Raw genomic sequence first — 18,478 nt, 5'->3', positions numbered from 1 at the left:
TTTTAATAAACAAACTTGAATTTCGTTCCTTAACTATCTGGGCAACTTACGTTTTAAGTGTGTAAGAAGTTCCATTATGTACTGTTGTATAATGATATGTATGACATATAGTCTAATGGCTACTACCAGATTTTGGGTAACTGGCGTATTTTATTTTGTAATAGAATACGCAGCGGTGTAGCTTCAGATGTTATATGTATCATACTGTACTGCCACCTGATGACGATAACTAAGACTGAAGGTCTAAAAGACCTGCGGCAGTTAGTTTACCTATTGGTGTCAGGAGGACAAATTCAGCTGGTTCCCGTGCTATGCAAGGTTGTGTGCTGCTTCTGATTATGATGTCAAAAATTTCAGTACTAGTATCACCGTACGCATGGGACTCTGCCCCGGTTTTTCTTCTCTCTCTCTCTCTCAATCTCTCTCTCTCTTTCTCTCTGTCTGTCTATATCTACCCCTTTTTTCCACTATATGAGATTGCTCACCATTCTATGCAATCTGTTGCAAATTCTGGTGGGTTTATGGGTAGGAAACGTACATATAGCACAGTTATGTAAAGATGACTTCGTATAAGTTCCTTAAATTATTGTATTTTGTACGTGGTTAAATACCCTTCCTAATTGTATTATATCACCTTTGGATTAGGTAGTGCTGAACTGACCTACATTTCGTTGTAAGCCTTTACAGATCAGAATACGGCCACTGAAATGGCTAAACCTGGTTATTTATGTAAGAAAACTTGCTGTCTAGGCAATAATGTGTTCTAAAAGGATACCAGACTTTCTTTTATAAGCGGTGGTAAAACAAGTGGCGGACAGTGACGTTTAATAATATGAATTCGCCAACAATTAGTGCTTCAGGGAGCCGTTTTTCACTAGGAGAGTTGTCTTACATCATTTAATTTTCTTAGCAAAACGATAGATTCCATCTCCGCTGTCTCTACGGTGAATATAGTAAATACATCGGCAAACCTATCAACAACGTAGCTAATTTTACGTACAGCTAATCAAAATATACGTACTCAAGCCTACTGCAGACTGTCTTCATTTGTCGTATAAATTTTGTTGAAATTGTCAAATTAACTGCCAACTCATAAGTATAATTTTAGTCTCCTCCCTATTATTTACCAATTCAAACAGATATTTTTCTTTATTTCTTTTCCTATTACGGAAATTCTTACCAAATATTTCGTTTATCTTCGTGGACTGTACTCATTAATTATTGTCAACTTCTGTTCCTTCCCATCAAACAACATATAAAGAAGACTGTTACCTTCTTGATAGACATAATACGTGTGCAGTGTGTCTATGTATTGTTACTCTCTAATGTAGTTAACAGTAAACTACTACTATTTGTGCCTTCGCTTTCTTACGTATTTTGAAAATTATTCACCCTTTGGGGCTCAAGACATATTCAAGAAAAATTCTATTTACTTTATATAAGAAGTCGGCAGGTTAATTTTAATTTTTCCAATACTGTATGACTTTCGTGATCTACAGTTTTGTACAGAAGTTTTTCGTCGGTTGCGGCAACTACCAACAAACTTAATTCCCCAAAACAATAATGAAATAAATTTTAAACAATGCAGACAAAAGTTCTAAGTCCCATCACAACTTCAGATTCTGAAGTTATTTAACTGAATGAAAATACAGCCTCCTCCGGTGTTGGGCCAACACTTCCCACTAACGTTTCCTTACTGAATGGTCATTCCCCATAATAAGACTGCAAGTAATAATAATTCTACAGAAAGTTGGCATTTATTGTTCCTTTTGGGTACAATTACTTAATAATTCAGGGAAAAATCTGTCAGAATTTGCGGCCAACATATGCTTAGTCTAACCAAAGTTCTGTTTTATGGTCTCTAGTGCCTGTTAAAGAAAAATCTTGTAATTGGGTTGGTACCTCCCTCAGTGCAAAATGCTAAACCAGTGCTCAACACTAACACAGCAACGATTCAGCTTAGATGGCGCCAATTCCCTGCTCAAATACGGCAGCCACTCAATTACCGTAGAGAGAGCCGAAGAAGGCTACTAGCCACGAGATACGTAGCAGACCGGATCATTACCCGTTCGCAACATCTCTTCACGTCAACATATCAATTATAACTGCTTAGTCTAGATATAGATCCACAAACACAGTGCTGCAATAATCTGACCATTCATAAACAACCGCTCTTTATACTGCTATTTCAAAAGATATCGTTCTATTTAAAATCAATGTTGACAATGCGACAATGATAAACGGTATGCGCTCTACGTATTTTACTGGTAGAAAATTGAAGGGGCTACAGACTTTCCTTGTAGTCACTACCTCAAAAATGGTTCAAATGGCTCTGAGCACTGTGGGACTTAACATCTATGGTCATCAGTCCCCTCGAACTTAGAACTACTTAAACCTAACTAACCTAAGGACATCACGCAACACTCAGTCATCACGAGGCAGAGAAAATCCCTGACCCCTCCGGGAATCGAACCCGGGAACCCGGGCGCGGGAAGCGAGAACGCTACCGCACGACCACGAGCTGCGGACTCACTCCCTCAATAGTTGACTTACCACACAAGTAACTCGCTCCCAACTAGTCAGACTTCCAGTACATAAAATCAGTAACTACTCTGACCCCATGAGTATCTAAAATTCCGCTGAAACTGTCCATAATACCTATGTTAACCCTTTTTGCAACCATTAAATCGAACAAATCTACAGCGTTCCCATCACTTTTAACAATTACTGTATCATTAAGGATTACTGCCGATTCATCTTCAAATAGTCAGCTGCAGCATGATGTAACATCTTTGCCTCTCGAGGTGCTGTTGTGCTGAAGGCATTCGATACACGAATTTATAGCGACGCTCTACAACATACATTAGAATAACTAAGCATAAATAAATATTTACAATGACACTTGATAAACATAATTTCTATGACAATAAACACCGTAGCGCTGAGCCAAGAAGATAAGGCGATGCCGAACACCATCAACTCTTTCGACCCGTCAGAGGGCTTCCTACTCAACTTATTTGGAAGACAGCTGGTAATTATTTAATATTAACTTTCCTACCTCTACTAACACTTTCTGTCTTTTATAAAAGACTGTGAGAAGACTGGTTTTCTCTTTTCTGAAAGAAAATTTATGTAACTTCATACTCCGAACAGCTGCAATTTTTAATCCACAGACCTCTCGAAACACACTTCAAAAGTAATAATTAAATAAATAAAAAATCAAATAAAATAAAATAGTAGCATAATAACCATTCGAAAGGTTTCCTAGATCATCGACAACCCTAGCTAACAAAATAGAAGGAAACCCAGTTTACTTAGATTCTGTTGAGTCAGTACAGCCTCCTTCATTTCCCATTGAGAATCCTGACTCTAATAAACATCAGCTATCAACTAGTACTGTTGGAGTGTTCAGTCTATATCAAGGAATTAGTTAGATTCTCAAAAGATAGTACTTACACTTTTTACATGGTATCAGTCACTTAGTTTCACAATATATTGCGGAAACTGCCGCAAGATAGAAGGGTGTGACTAGCACACTGTTTATTGTGGAAAACTGAAGATAGTAACACGGTCACTCCTTTCAATCAACGTACAAACGTCTAATTGGCAGATATTCAGATAACCGATCGCGGAAAAGAAAACCAACTACAGTCGCTTAACAGTGGAACAGCTTGAGGACCAGATAAGATAGCAGATGATGTTTGTAGATTTCACCACATTCTTATCGTTGCACATTTGTTGGACGAAAACTATGAAAACAAATACTCCAGACCGACATTTCAAGTAATTCACATCCCAGTGAAACTCTGTAACTCAACCATCTGCGTCGAAAGCTTATAATTATGTATTATTTATATTTTAGGACAACTAACCAATAAAAAAACGCACCACATGTTCTAATGAAAGCATGAAAGCCGCCTGACGATGAACTGTAATGATTCGAAACCAGTAATGGTACCTTTTTGTATAAAAGAACTTAAAATAAATTTTTGGCTTGTAACATTTGCTTCGGAACCTCTTCAAGGCCGATTGCAGGTGATACGATTGTCTATAAAGCCCGAAAACTGTACCAAGAAGCAGAATGACCTGAAGAGCAATGATGGTTGGTGCAGGCTCTGACAGCTGACCTTCAACACAAATATATGTAACATACTGCGCATACATAGGAAAAGAAATACACTTTTGCACATCACACCATTGATGACAAACTGCGGAAACACTATCTACAGTAAAATACCCAGATCGATCTTAAATGGAAAGACTTTGTAACAAAAATAGCAGGGAAAGCAGATGCCAGACTGAGATCCATAGCAAGAATCTTAAGGAAACGTAACTCATACAAGAAGGAAGCGGCTTAGCTACAAACGATTGTTCGACTGGTTCTTGAGTACTTTTCATCAATCTAGGATCCTTAATAGGTAGGACCGACAGAAGAGATAATGAAGATCCAACGAAAAGCGGTGAGTTTCGTCACGGGGTCGTTTAGGTGGCGCGAGACCGTTACAGAAACACTCAACAAATTAAGTGTCAGACGTTACAAGAGAGGAGTTCTGTGGCATGGAGAAGTCTACTACTGATATTTCAAGTCAGAACTTGCCGGGAAGAGTCGGCCAACGTAAGCTCTAAGACCCAAAATATGGCGGGCCACGAATAAATTATCTGAATGGGATGAAAATCGGTAAATTCAATGTACATGTACAGACAAGCAAATGATTTCAATTTCAGAAACAATTTGGATGATTTACCCAAGAAAAAGAGCTTCCTACATTGAGCAAGTCAGCAACGCATTGGTATACCACTGGCGATTACGCAAGCAGCAATCCGGCTTGGTACTCATAGAGTTTTTGGATCTCCTGAGAGATATCGCGCTAAATTCTGTCCAACTAGCGCGTTAGATGGTCAGTATTCTGAGCTAGTTGGAAGGCCATGCCCATAATGCCCCAAAAGTCCTCTATAGGGGAGAGATCCAGTGACCTTTCTGACCAAGGTACGGTTTCGCAAGCACGAAGACAAGCAGCAAAATCTCTCGCGGTCTGCAGCCGGGCGTTATCTTGCTGAAATGTGAGTCCAGGATGGCTTCATATGAGGGCAACAAAACTAGTTGTAGAACATCATCGACGAACCGTGGTGTTGTGAGGCTGCGCGGATGACTACCAAAGATGTCCTGGTATGAAAAGAAACTTCACCCTAGACCATCACTGCTAGTTGCCGGCCCGTATGCCAGGCGACAGTCTCGTTAGTATCCCGCTGCTCTCCAGGGCGTCTCCAGGCACGGCACCTGTGATCATTGGGGCTCAATTGGAGGTGGAACTCATCACTGAAGACAATTCTACTCCAGTCAATGAGTTTCGAGGTCGAAGACGCGTCTCTGTCAAATACTGACCGCAGGTGGACAAATGCGTGATTGACTTGTTCATTTTTGGAAGCGCTTTGTCTTTAATAAATCATCCAGTTTTTCTTAAATTCTAATCATTTGTTTATCTATAAATATGCATCTCTCCTGCAATTTCCGTCCCATTTGGATCATACGTCTGTGATTCGTAGTTGTTTTTTTTTGTATTTTGTTTTTGTGCCCATATACATCTCACGAAAGGACAACAAAAAATTTCGAGGAACTAGAGCTAATACAGACACCTACCGAAAGTCATTCTTCCAGTTCGAAAGTGGATTAAAGGGGGGGCGGGGGGGGGGGGAGGGAGAAGTAATCACTTAGTGGTACCTGAAGTATCCTTCGAGGTACATTGCAAAGAGGTTTGCGGTGTATGAAGTATATGTAGAAGCTTGGAAATTAAATTTTACAGGTAGAGAAAAAGGAATAATAACGAAAGGAGGAGCTCAGAGCTGAAGAAAAAAAGTGTCCGAATGATTATCACCCATACCAATAACCACCGTGAGGAAACCCTCCCCAGACCGTGTTTCACTGGCAAAACGAGGGCAGAGATGCTACAGAATGGTTGATTCCACCTTAACATCACTGACCCCTGGAAAGCAGCGCTGATCACTCACTGTACCAGATATGTCCTACTCTCTATAACACATGAGTATTTTCTAACAACTTAGACGTGAGATACTTGATCCTCGGCCCTTGAATTCTGATAAACATCCAAACTAAGATACTGTCAGGTAACCTGCAAACTGGATACTCTTCCTAATGTGTGTCATTAAAACCATCGTCTTACTCTTTTTACCGTTCCTTGTCGTGGGCAGTGTCTTCAGTCAAACACCTTTGAAACATCAACAAAGTATGCTCTAAGACAAAAAGAAACGATGCAGCATGAAGAATTATTTGCATGGGATGGAAATCGGTAGATGTGATATGCATGTACAGAAAAAAAATACTTACTATTTCAGAAAAAAATTTGTTTTTATTGTAAAGAAAGAGCTTCACAAATTGAGTTAGTCAATAATGTGTTGATCCACCAATGACCCTTACACAAGTAGTTCTACGGTTTGGCATTGATTGGTAGAGTTGTTGGATGTCCTCCTGAGAGTTATCGTAACAAATTCTGTCCAACTGGCGCGTTAGATGGTCAAAATACCGACACGGTTGCAGAAACCTGCCCATAATACTCGAAAAGATCTCAATGGGGGATAAATTCTGCGAGTTTGCTCGCCAAGTTAGGCAACCTTGAAGACAAGCAGCAGATGTTCTCGCAGTATTCAGGCGGGGCACTATCCTCCATAAATGTATGGCTGTGATGGCTTGCCACGAAGGGCGATGAAAGGGGGTGTAGTGTATCATCGGCCTACTGCTGTGATGTAAGCGTACAGCGGATGACAACAACCATACTAGCCCTGTTATGATAAAAAAGGTGCCCCAGACCACCATTCCCGATTGTCGGGTCTTACGGCGCACAACAATCAGGCTAGTAACACACCGCCTCCCAGGGAGTCTCCAGACACGTCTTTACTGGTCATCGGGGCTCACGTCGAAGCAATACTCATCACTGAAGACAATTCTAGTTCGTATTACTCTTGAAGATTCAAGTTAGTCAAGATAATTTTTTTTTTTTTTTTGACAAGCTGTTGATTCCTGCCAAGTTTTATTTGACACATCACTAGGTGACTTCCAGTGTTGTGATAAGCATGTACAACCAATACGACGACGACAGAGTAGATCTGTCGAAACTGGTCATAGTAACAAAAAGAATTGCTAGCTACCTTGTCGAACTTGATTCTTCAATAATAATATAAGTATCAGATCTCTCCCATACTGACGCAATTTTAAACACCTGTAATCCTACTGCAATCAGTGTGATTTCATGTTGAAGATGTGTCTGGAGACAACCCGGACTGTGGTGGGATACGAACAGACCACCACCGACCATACAGCCGGACAACCTGGAGCGATGGTCTGAGGTGTCATTCCTGTTCACATCTACATCTACATCAATATGGATATTTTGTAAATCACATTTAAGTGCCTGGCAGAGGGTTAATCGAACCACCTTAACAATTTTCTATTATTCCAATCTCGTATAGCGCGCGGAATGAATGAACACCTATATCTTTCCGTATGAGCTCTGATTTTCCTTATTTTATCGTGGTGATCGTTCCTCCCTATGTAGGTCGGTGTCAACAAAATACACTCCTGGAAATTAAAATAAGAACACCGTGAATTCATTGTCCCAGGAAGGGGAAACTTTATTAACACATTACTGGGGTCAGATACATCACATGATCACACTAACAGAACCACAGGCACATAGACACAGGCAACAGAGCATGCACAATGTCGGCACTAGTACAGTGTATATCCACCTTTCGCAGCAATGCAGGCTGCTATTCTCCCATGGAGACGATCGTAGAGATGCTGGATGTAGTCCTGTGGAACGGCTTGCCATGCCATTTCCACCTGGCGCCTCAGTTGGACCAGCGTTCGTGCTGGACGTGCAGACCGCGTGAGACGACGCTTCATCCAGTCCCAAACATGCTCAATGGGGGACAGATCCGGAGATCTTGCTGGCCAGGGTAGTTGACTTACGCCTTCTAGAGCACGTTGGGTGGCACGGGATACATGCGGACGTGCATTGTCCTGTTGGAACAGCAAGTTCCCTTGCCGGTCTAGGAATGGTAGAACGATGGGTTCGATGACGGTTTGGATGTACCGTCCACTATTCAGTGTCCCCTCGACGATCACCAGTGGTGTACGGCCAGTGTAGGAGATCGCTCCCCACACCATGATGCCAGGTGTTGGCCCTGTGTGCCTCGGTCGTATGCAGTCCTGATTGTGGCGCTCACCTGCACGGCGCCAAACACGCATACGACCATCATTGGCACCATGGCAGAAGCGACTCTCATCGCTGAAGACGACACGTCTCCATTCGTCCCTCCATTCACGCCTGTCGCGACACCACTGAAGGCGGGCTGCACGATGTTGGGGCGTGAGCGGAAGACGGCCTAACGGTGTGCGGGACCGTAGCCCAGCTTCATGGAGACGGTTGCGAATGGTCTTCGCCGATACCCCAGGAGCAACAGTGTCCCTAATTTGCTGGGAAGTGGCGGTGCGGTCCCCTACGGCACTGCGTAGGATCCTACGGTCTTGGCGTGCATCCGTGCGTCGCTGCGGTCCGGTCCCAGGTCGACGGGCACGTGCACCTTCCACCGATCACTGGCAACAACATCGATGTACTGTGGAGACCTCACGCCCCACGTGTTGAGCAATTCGGCGGTACGTCCACCAGGCCTCCCGCATGCCCACTATACGCCCTCGCTCAAAGTCCGTCAACTGCACATACGGTTCACGTCCACGCTGTCGCGGCATGCTACCAGTGTTAAAGACTGCGATGGAGCTCCGTATGCCACGGCAAACTGGCTGACACTGACGGCGGCGGTGCACAAATGCTGCGCAGCTAGCGCCATTCGACGGCCAACACCGCGGTTCCTGGTGTGTCCGCTGTGCCGTGCGTGTGATCATTGCTTGTACAGCCCTCTCGCAGTGTCCGGAGCAAGTATGGTGGGTCTGACACACCGGTGTCAATGTGTTCTTTTTTCCATTTCCAGGAGTGTATTTTCGCATTCTGAGCAGAAAGTTGGTGATTGGAATTTCGTGAGAAGATTTCGTCTCAACGAAAAACGCCATTCTTTTTAAATGATTTCCAGCCCAAATCCTGTATCATATCTGTGACACTCTCTCCCACATTTCGTGATAATATAAAACGTGCTGCCTTTCTTTGAACGTTTTCGATGTACTCCGTCAGTCCTATCTGGTAAGGATCCCACACCGCGCAGCAGTATTCTAAAAGCGGACGGACAAGGCTAGTGTAGGCAGTCTCCTTAGTAGGTCTGTTAAATTTTCTAAGTGTCCTGCCAATAAAACGCAGTCCTTGGTTAGCCTTCCCCACAACATTTTCTGTGTGTTCCGATTTAAGTTGTCCGTAATTGTAATACCTAGGTATTTAGTTGAATTTACAGCTTTAAGTTAGACTAATTGATCGTGTAACTGAAGTTTAACGAGCTCCTTTTAGCACTCATGTGGATGACTTCACACTTTTCGTTATTTAGGGTCAACTGTCACTTTCGCAACATTCAGATATGTCTTCTAAATCGTTTTGCAGTTTGTTTTGATCTTCTGATGACTTTATTAGTCGATAAACGACAGCGTCATCTGCAAACAACCGAAATCGGCTGCTCAGATTGCCTCCCAAATCGTTTATATAGATAAGGAACAGCAAAGGGCCTATAACACTACCTTGGGGAACGCCGGAAATCACTTCTATTTTACTCCATGACTTTCCGTCAATTACTGTGACCTCTCTGACAGGAAATCACAAATCCAGGCACATAACTGAGACGATATTCCATAAGCACACAATTTCACTACGAGCCGCTTGTGCGGTACAGTGTCAAAAGCCTTCCGGAAATCCAGAAATACGGAGTTGATCTGAAGTCCCTTGTCAATAGCACTCAAAACTTCGTGTGAATAAAGAGCTATTTGTGTTTCACAGGATCACTTTAGATGTATCCGTGACACCCAGACAGCACATCAATACAGCGATGATATTCTACTCTCCATTTTGTTGCCCTTCATGGAAAGCCATTCCGGGCTTACATTTCAGCAAGATAATGCACAGCCGCACACTGCGGGGCTTTCTACTGCTCATCTTCGTGACTGCCCAACCCTACCCTGACCAACGAGCTCACCGGATATCTCCCCCACAGAGAATGTTTGGAGCATTATCGGCAGGGCCCTCCAAGTTCAAGATTTGGACGATCTAAAACGCCAATTGGTCAGAATGTGGCACTATATCGCTCGGGAAGACATCCAGCAACTCTCTCGATGAATGCCGATTCGAGTAAGTGCTTGCCTAAGGGCACAGAAAAGATCAACGCGTTATTGACTTGTTCAATTTGTGAATCTCTCTCTCGTGAATAAATCACCTATCTTCTCTGAAATTATAATCATTTGTTTTTCTGTACATGTACATCATACTAACCGATTTCCATCCCATTCAGATAATTTCTTTGTGGTGCGCCGTTTTCTTTTCCTTTTTTTTTTTTGCCTTAGACTGTAAATCTACATACAATTGAAATGGTGCCCATGCGCGGAAGAACTGACGTGGGTTTCGGATAAATATCATTTGTAAACCATTTATTACAAAACATTATATAGTGCAAATTTCCAGTTTTACAGTAAGCAAACTTACATCACATACCCTACGGCTATCGCCGCTCGATAAATTCAAAGTAGAGTGATTCCAAAAAATTCTTTAACAATTTAAAATAACAAACCCAAAAGGTCCTTTAATAAAACTTGATCAAGAAATAACAGAATTTAGTCCAATTTTGAATTCACACGATAGGAAAAGGATTAAAACCCTCAGTGTCAATATGTAGATTAATTATTCTGATAAAGAGGACCAGCTGGCGTTCTAGAATCTCACACCACAATTCGAATCTACAACGGGATCCTGACTAATATGAAACCAAGAACATTATTGGTAATTAAGGCAATAATTTATAAGTGAATCCCATTAACATGCTACGTCTACATCCAAAAACCCCTTTAATTAAAAACTTCGCTAGTTAGTGATAACTACACCCTTTAGAAAAATATTAACAAACTAAGAAGCCGAATTGCAGATCATCAAAAATTGAAACGTGATCAGCGCCAGACGATAAAATTTAAAGAAATTTAACACTCTGGGCAATGCCAACAAATTCAAACTCTTAAATTCACTTTAATTAAAACGCGAGACACAATGATTTCCGCCTTTTTCTTTAAAAAAAAGGAGAATAAAACAAAATATTACAATTATTGTAACAGAAGTCCGTAAACATGTTAGATAACTTAATTCCTTGCGGCGTGAGGTGATGCAAGAGGCGGCAGGCTTGCCGAGGAAGCCGATGCACACAGGCAACAGGTGCACAAGAGAGCTATGGGGCCAAAAGGTTCGATTCTCTGTGTGTGTCACAACAGCCGTAGCGTCTAAGTTGCCGCACCGGTAGCGTCGTTCACAATCCGCTGTAGTTGCATCTTCAGTCAGGAAAGGATTCAATTAGTAGGGCCGGCCGAAGTGGCCGTGCGGTTAAAGGCGCTGCAGTCTGGAACCGCAAGACCGCTACGGTCGCAGGTTCGAATCCTGCCTCGGGCATGGATGTTTGTGATGTCCTTAGGTTAGTTAGGTTTAACTAGTTCTAAGTTCTAGGGGACTAATGACCTCAGCAGTTGAGTTCCATAGTGCTCAGAGCCATTTGAACCAATTAGTAGGGGCGAACCGCACCAAAGTCAACAGCTTTCCGCACACGGAATCACCAATCATTTATACACTTTTGTACATTTACATCATCAAATTTTTTGCTGAGCATACACTTACTAGAACCACATCTCAGGCATTGCAGCCCCTTGATTCTGCTCAGCAACAAGAGATGAGATACCGAGACTGGAAACAAATTCAGGCGCCACCAATACTGCCTTCTCCTGACTTAGCCGGTCTAACGTGCTCAACCAACCTCAAGCTCATTGGAGGATAGCACAGTGAATCCATAACTAAAAGGCCAAGGGAACTGGTGAATCACACCCTCCAAAACACCAGACCTTCTGTACTTTAGGTCACACAGCTGATAGAAGAATTACTTAAACCTACAACTGAAACAGATTTGGCGCTCAGTGAACACATATAATAATACGCACTCGAAAATAGCGTCCGAAAGCCGAAGTGTAGACAAGTCTCGTGCCAAATCCTAACGGCCAACGCGACCAAACCCGGGCCCCACCCTGCACATCACTCCGAGCGGAGCCACGTCCAAATTGATGGCGCAAACCACACTGCAGCTGAAACCAACCTCCTGGCACGGCCGCTCCATATGGTGCTCTCTGTGGCGACAAACTGCTAGTTCTCTAGTCCGCGCGACAGGAGATTTGAAAGAAGGAAGCCGCCTGGCTCAGCAATTATTAGCTACACTATCTAAACAGGCACTCTGCTTTCCGCTTGTGCTACCGAACCTCCATTAACTACACTTCACACTTATCGAGCCACAATAAAACTTTTGGTAGGAACGAGGCCTCCGTACTTCAGTTTCAAATCTTTTTATTTGTTGTAATCAAACCTTTCACGAATTCCTTGTTTCTGTGTCCCTATTTCTAACACTCCGTTTGTTTCTCTTGTACTTCCAATATCGTCATATTTTTTCTCTCTTCAGTTGTCGGAGGGATAACTCAAACACTTTCCTTACCATAGACGTGCTTATCTCCTTAATAATAACAACAGATAACGATTCCTTTCCTGTTTCTACATCTGACTCAAAACATTTCCCTTCCCTGTTTATTTCTTGATATAAATCTGTCTCTTGTAGGACACAACATGCTCCTAAACCAAGTTTGTTTCCTTCACTGTCTTCTTCTAGAGTTCTCCTCCTACAAGTTTTGATATTATGGAATACATATTTCTACGTATATTTTTAAATGTTATTTCCCTACACCTTTATTAGTGTCAATTTCGTTCAGGATCACGTTTATAATGTGTTAAGTAACTGTCATCTGATACAGAATATCAAAGAGGTACCAGAAGTTCACAATATGTTAATCCCTCCTGCTGATTTTCGTATACCCTCTTACTATGACTTGTCCTGAGTTTTGTGACTTCCCTTTCCCAACAAATCTCTTTAAGTGGGTTGTTATGTTTTATCTAATAGCCTATTTCCTACAATTTCTCTTGACGACATCACTGGGAGATAATCCACTTTTGTCATGCAGAAGTTCGTTTAATATTCTCTCAAACTCTCCATGATACGTTGGTCATTTTGTGTGCTTCTTTGCACAGTATCTTGTACCTAACGGCATCGTTCTCTCGTTATCTGGTCAACTTGACTGGCTAAGGGGTGGAATTTACCAATTAGGAAGTGTTGTACTTCTTGTATCCTTAAGAATTCCATGGAGTGCTGTGCTATAAGCTCCATACCCTTGTCCGAAATCAACAGTTTTCCCTTTCCACCTACAGGAAGTAGACCGATTTTAATATTGTATTTACTAGTGGCTGCTTTAATAGGATTTACTTTCATCAAATTAGACCACACTCCCAAAATTACTACTATGCAGACAACATCAGCAGTTGAGGCAATGGTCCAAAAATATCTAATGCTGGTGATTCCGATAAATGTAAATGTCTGATTGGGTGTGACTGAATCTTCATCTTTTGGGCGTTACACTTTGTGACATACTTTGAAGTTCGCAGAACTCCTCGAACAGTTCTGCTAATCCTTACACAAATAAAAATTCTGAGTATGTGCTAAGCACTTCTTAACACCAAAATATTTGTACATCTTATGAGCATACCACACCAGCTTCAAATGTATGCTTAAGTACACATACTCGCCACGGAATTAAACCATTACTTCTATTAAATAACATCCCCTATAACGCGACCAACGTCTTTTTCCAAATACAGTTGTCATGAACCACTAAGAACCTGCTTTCCACTTTATGTAACGAGTGAGTCCTCCGTCGTTCTTTACCGATATTTTTCGATAATCATTTTAATTCCTTTCCATAAACCCAGCTGTTAGGTCAGTACACTCAGAAATCATTCCCAATTTCTACACATTTCGCGTCACCTATTTTCCCCAAAGGTAAACGTGACAGTGTACCTAGTTTTCTTGACACCTTATGTATCTTACTCTTAGATCACATTCCTGTGAAGATGAGGTCACCTCTTTAGCAGTTAACCTCTGTAAAACGTGTTCATCTAGTTTAATATATTTGCCCCTTTTCATCGCCCCACTAACACATCATCTGCATATGAGAATTCCTTTTCCAACAAATCACCCATAAAGCTAGACTCATATGAATTAAATCACCAAAACGTTCAAACCAAATGGTCAAAGTCTTGAACTGTTAAGACCTCCATCAAAAAGAAAAGCTGTATACTTCCATGATCCTTTACCAAGAGAAACCTGTCAACGTCCAGTCAATAGTACTTACAACTTAGCATTATGGAATCAAACGAACGTCTCTTTCATAGGAAGTGGTCGATCCCATACAAAATTTATTACCTTTTCACCGAAATAGTTGGGGTTTATAAGGGAAGTCAAATTTTTTGATAATGCGCCAACAGCCCATTCTGTTTATTTCATTTCTGAATGCTTCTTGTATACTTCAAATAGTAGGATATGGTGGCTTGAAAATGGTAAATGATCTTCTTTGCTTAGCTTACATTCATATCCCTCTATTATTCCAGTTATCTCGTTAAATTCTAGTTCTTTCCTTACTATTATCTTTTCTAACTGTTTTTTTTTCTGTCCTTAGTTAAACCGGATGATTCGGAACACTTCTCTCTAACTTGCTCCTCTCATTCCGTTTTCATATTACTATTACTATCTTCATTTAAGTCTTCATCTCCCCTTACCTCTGCGTTTTTATCTATCTTTGTATTCTAGCTCCTAACATTTTCTTCCTGGTTTCTTCCTGAATTATTTTTATTCAGTTTCTCCCATTTTTTCGATTGTCGATATTTACCAACAACCTTGTACTTGGTAAGTCTAATAACCCACTGTGGATGACCCCCAGTACATTCGTAATAGAACAGGTGAACGAATATTAGCTTCCATCAGCAAAGACCACTGTAGTTTTATTCCTGACTGTATGAGATTCCTCTTTCATCATATTACCTTTGATTCCTGTTAAATCTGCTACTTACACATTCGTTACAACGAGTGATAGACTGCCAGATTTCTTTAGATAAAAACTGTCTTAACTACTAGTTTCTAGAGTAAAATCTATCTATTTTTTTCTGTTAATCCTTGGATATATCTAATTATAAGTTTTGGACAGGTTCCTCCATTTCTAAGAGTAATTTTTCATTTAGAGGTAGTTGGCACTGTTACCCCGGAAAGGCGCTGTAAAATTAATTACTACTCCATGAAAAAAAGGACATTAGAATGACATGGTTATTTTTCATAATATCCTGCATTACCACTCCATCATAAGCTGCACTAGAACTCACAGTGCCATAATAGCATTGATTATAACTGTGCTATATCTATGGTGACCGTTATAATATATATGGTAACTGTTACGACCACCACCGCTATTATTATTATTATTATTGGTATTATTAAAATATTGCCGGCTGTCATATTTATGAAGCTGATAATTTCGTCCTGCACCTGCATCTGGAATCGTTGCAATTAATGTAATCTCCATATTCAAATTGGTCGTTCCTGTTTTGTCTTCGGATTTTACCCTTCTCGTTATTAGACCGATCACTGTTATTGCTAACTTCAACTCAGGCAAAAGTTAATGTTTGTGTTTTCTCTTTCACTCTATTTTGTTATTCTAACTGGTGTAACAACAAGAAGATAGGTTTGGATCTTGTATATCTGTCACAAACTTATCTTTCCCTTACTAAGCGGGTTATAAGCACTTTTGTCAACTATAATTCATTCACGAGTTCATCCAGATGCAGAGCTTCATCGGAGTGATACTTCACAAAGTTCCAATATTCTCCCCAACTACGATTATATTTCTGAGAGCCAAGAACCCCAAGTCTCTGTTTTGTCTATGCGTTTTCTGAACAATAGTTAGCCTTGAAAGCTGAAATTAAATCATCATCAGTGGGAAATCGACTAAAATATAAAAATTATGGTGAAATTGTTAAATACTTGTTACTTACATTTATCGAAATATGAAGACTTACTGCAAACCTGTCTTCTTTTGTCCCGTAAATCTTGTCAGTTTCAAGCAAAGATCAAATTTGTGAAGTCGGAGATTGAAGTTTAGACCCATTCATTGTTATTTATCAATTTCGAACAGATATTTTTTCTTTATTTCTTTCTATAATATAAAAATTACTGTCTAATACTCTTTTTATCTCTATTGCATGCACTAATTAATTATTTTCGACTTTTATTTCTTTCCATAAAATAGCTTTTAAATAATTATTTCCATCTATATACGTAATACATGTAAACTTTAACTCTGGAGTGTTACTCAGTCTATGTTTATACAGACATAACACATGTAAACGGTATCTCTGGAATGTTCATCTAATGAGGCTAACAGGAAACGACTACTATCTTAATCTTCTCTCTTTTATGTATTCTGAAATTTTTTTCACTTTCATTCATTGGAGCTCGAGGTAACTTCATGGAAAATTCTGTTTGTTTCATACAAGAAGTAATAATACATGTCGTGTGATTAGGGCCTCCCGTCGCGGCGGGCGCAAGTCTTTCGATTTGACGTCACTTCGGCGACTTACTCGCCGATGGGGATGAAATGATGATGACTAGGACAACACAAACCCAGTCCCTGAGCGGAGAAAATCTCCGACCTAGCCGGGAATCGAACCCGGGCCGTTAGGTTTGACATCCTGTCGCGCTGACCACTCAGCTACCGGGGGCGGACATACAAGAAGTCAAAAGCTTAGTTCAAATTTTTTGCTGCTGGAAGATTTATTTGATCACCATTTTCATACAGCAGGTTATCGTCAGCTGTCGACGAGCGACTGCGAAACTGATTTCCTAAAACAATGATAGAAAATAGGTGAAAAAAGCAAACAGAAAGTCTAAGGACGCCACCACCACTTTAGGCCCTGAAGTTAATCAACTGGATCAAAATTCTACCTCTTCAGGTGTTATTCAATTATTTCCAACAAGTTTCCTTATTGAATTCTGGTTCAAATGATTCAAATGGCTCTGAGCACTATGGGACTTAGCTTCTGAGGTCAACAGTCCCCTAGAACTTAGAACTAATTAAACCTAACTAGCCTAAGGACATCACACACATCCATGCCCGAGGCAGGATTCGAACCTGCGACTGTAGTGGTCGCGCAGTTCCAGACTGTAGCGCCTAGAACCACTCAGCCACCACAGCTGGCTATTGAATTCTGAACAAAGCATGCATTAATGGTCTCTTTCCAAGGTACAGTTAGAGAACAACCTTTGCAAACGCATGCTGTATGGCCAAAACGAAGTTTGGTTTTAAAATCTCTAGTGCCTGTGAAACAAAATATCTTGTAATACAAGGTGCATTCAAGTCCGAAGGCCTCCGATTTTTTTTCTCCGGACTGGAAAGAGATAGAAACATGCACATTGTTTTAAAATAAGGCCGCATTCATTGTCAATACGTCCCAGAGATGGCAGCACCGTACGGCAGATGGAATTTTACCGCCAGTGGCGAGAATGAGAACTGTTTTAAATACTTAAAATGGCGACGTTTTCCTTACTTGAACAGCATGCAATCATTCGTTTTCTGAATTTGCGTGGTGTGAAACCAATTGAAATTCATCGACAGTTGAAGGAGACATGTGATGATGGAGTTATGGATGTGTCGAAAGTGCGTTTGTGGGTGCGACAGTTTAATGAAGGCAGAACATCGTGTGACAACAAACCGAAACAACCTCGGGCTCGCACAAGCCGGTGTGACGACATGATCGAGAAAGTGGAGAGAATTGTTTTGGGGGATCGCCGAATGACTGTTGAACAGATCGCCTCCAGAGTTGGCATTTCTGTGGGTCCTGTGCACACGATCCTGCATGACGACCTGAAAATGCGAAAAGTGTCATCTAGGCGGGTGCCACGAATGCTGACGGACGACCACATGGCTGCCCATGTGGCATGTTGCCAAGTAATGTTGACGTGCAACGACAGCATGAATGGGACTTTCTTTTCGTCGGTTGTGACAATGAATGAGACATGGATGCAATTTTTCAATCCAGAAACAAAGCGCCAGTCAGCTCAATGGAAGCACAAAGATTCACCGCCACCAAAAAAATTTCGGGTAACCGCCAGTGCTGAAATAATGATGGTGTCCATGTTCTGGGACAGCGAGGGCGTAATCCTTACCCATTGTGTTCCAAAGGGCACTACAGTAACAGGTGCATCCTACGATAATGTTTTGAAGAACAAATTCCTTCCTGCACTGCAACAAAATTGTCCGGGAAGGGCTACGCGTGTGCTGTTTCACCAAGACAACGCACACCGAGCTAACGTTACGCAACAGTTTCTTCGTGATAACAACTTTGAAGTGATTCCTCATGCTCCC

Source organism: Schistocerca serialis, chromosome 7, assembly GCF_023864345.2.
Source record: "Schistocerca serialis cubense isolate TAMUIC-IGC-003099 chromosome 7, iqSchSeri2.2, whole genome shotgun sequence".
Lineage (NCBI taxonomy): Eukaryota > Metazoa > Arthropoda > Insecta > Orthoptera > Acrididae > Schistocerca > Schistocerca serialis.
Note: the sequence above shows the minus strand (reverse complement) of the source record.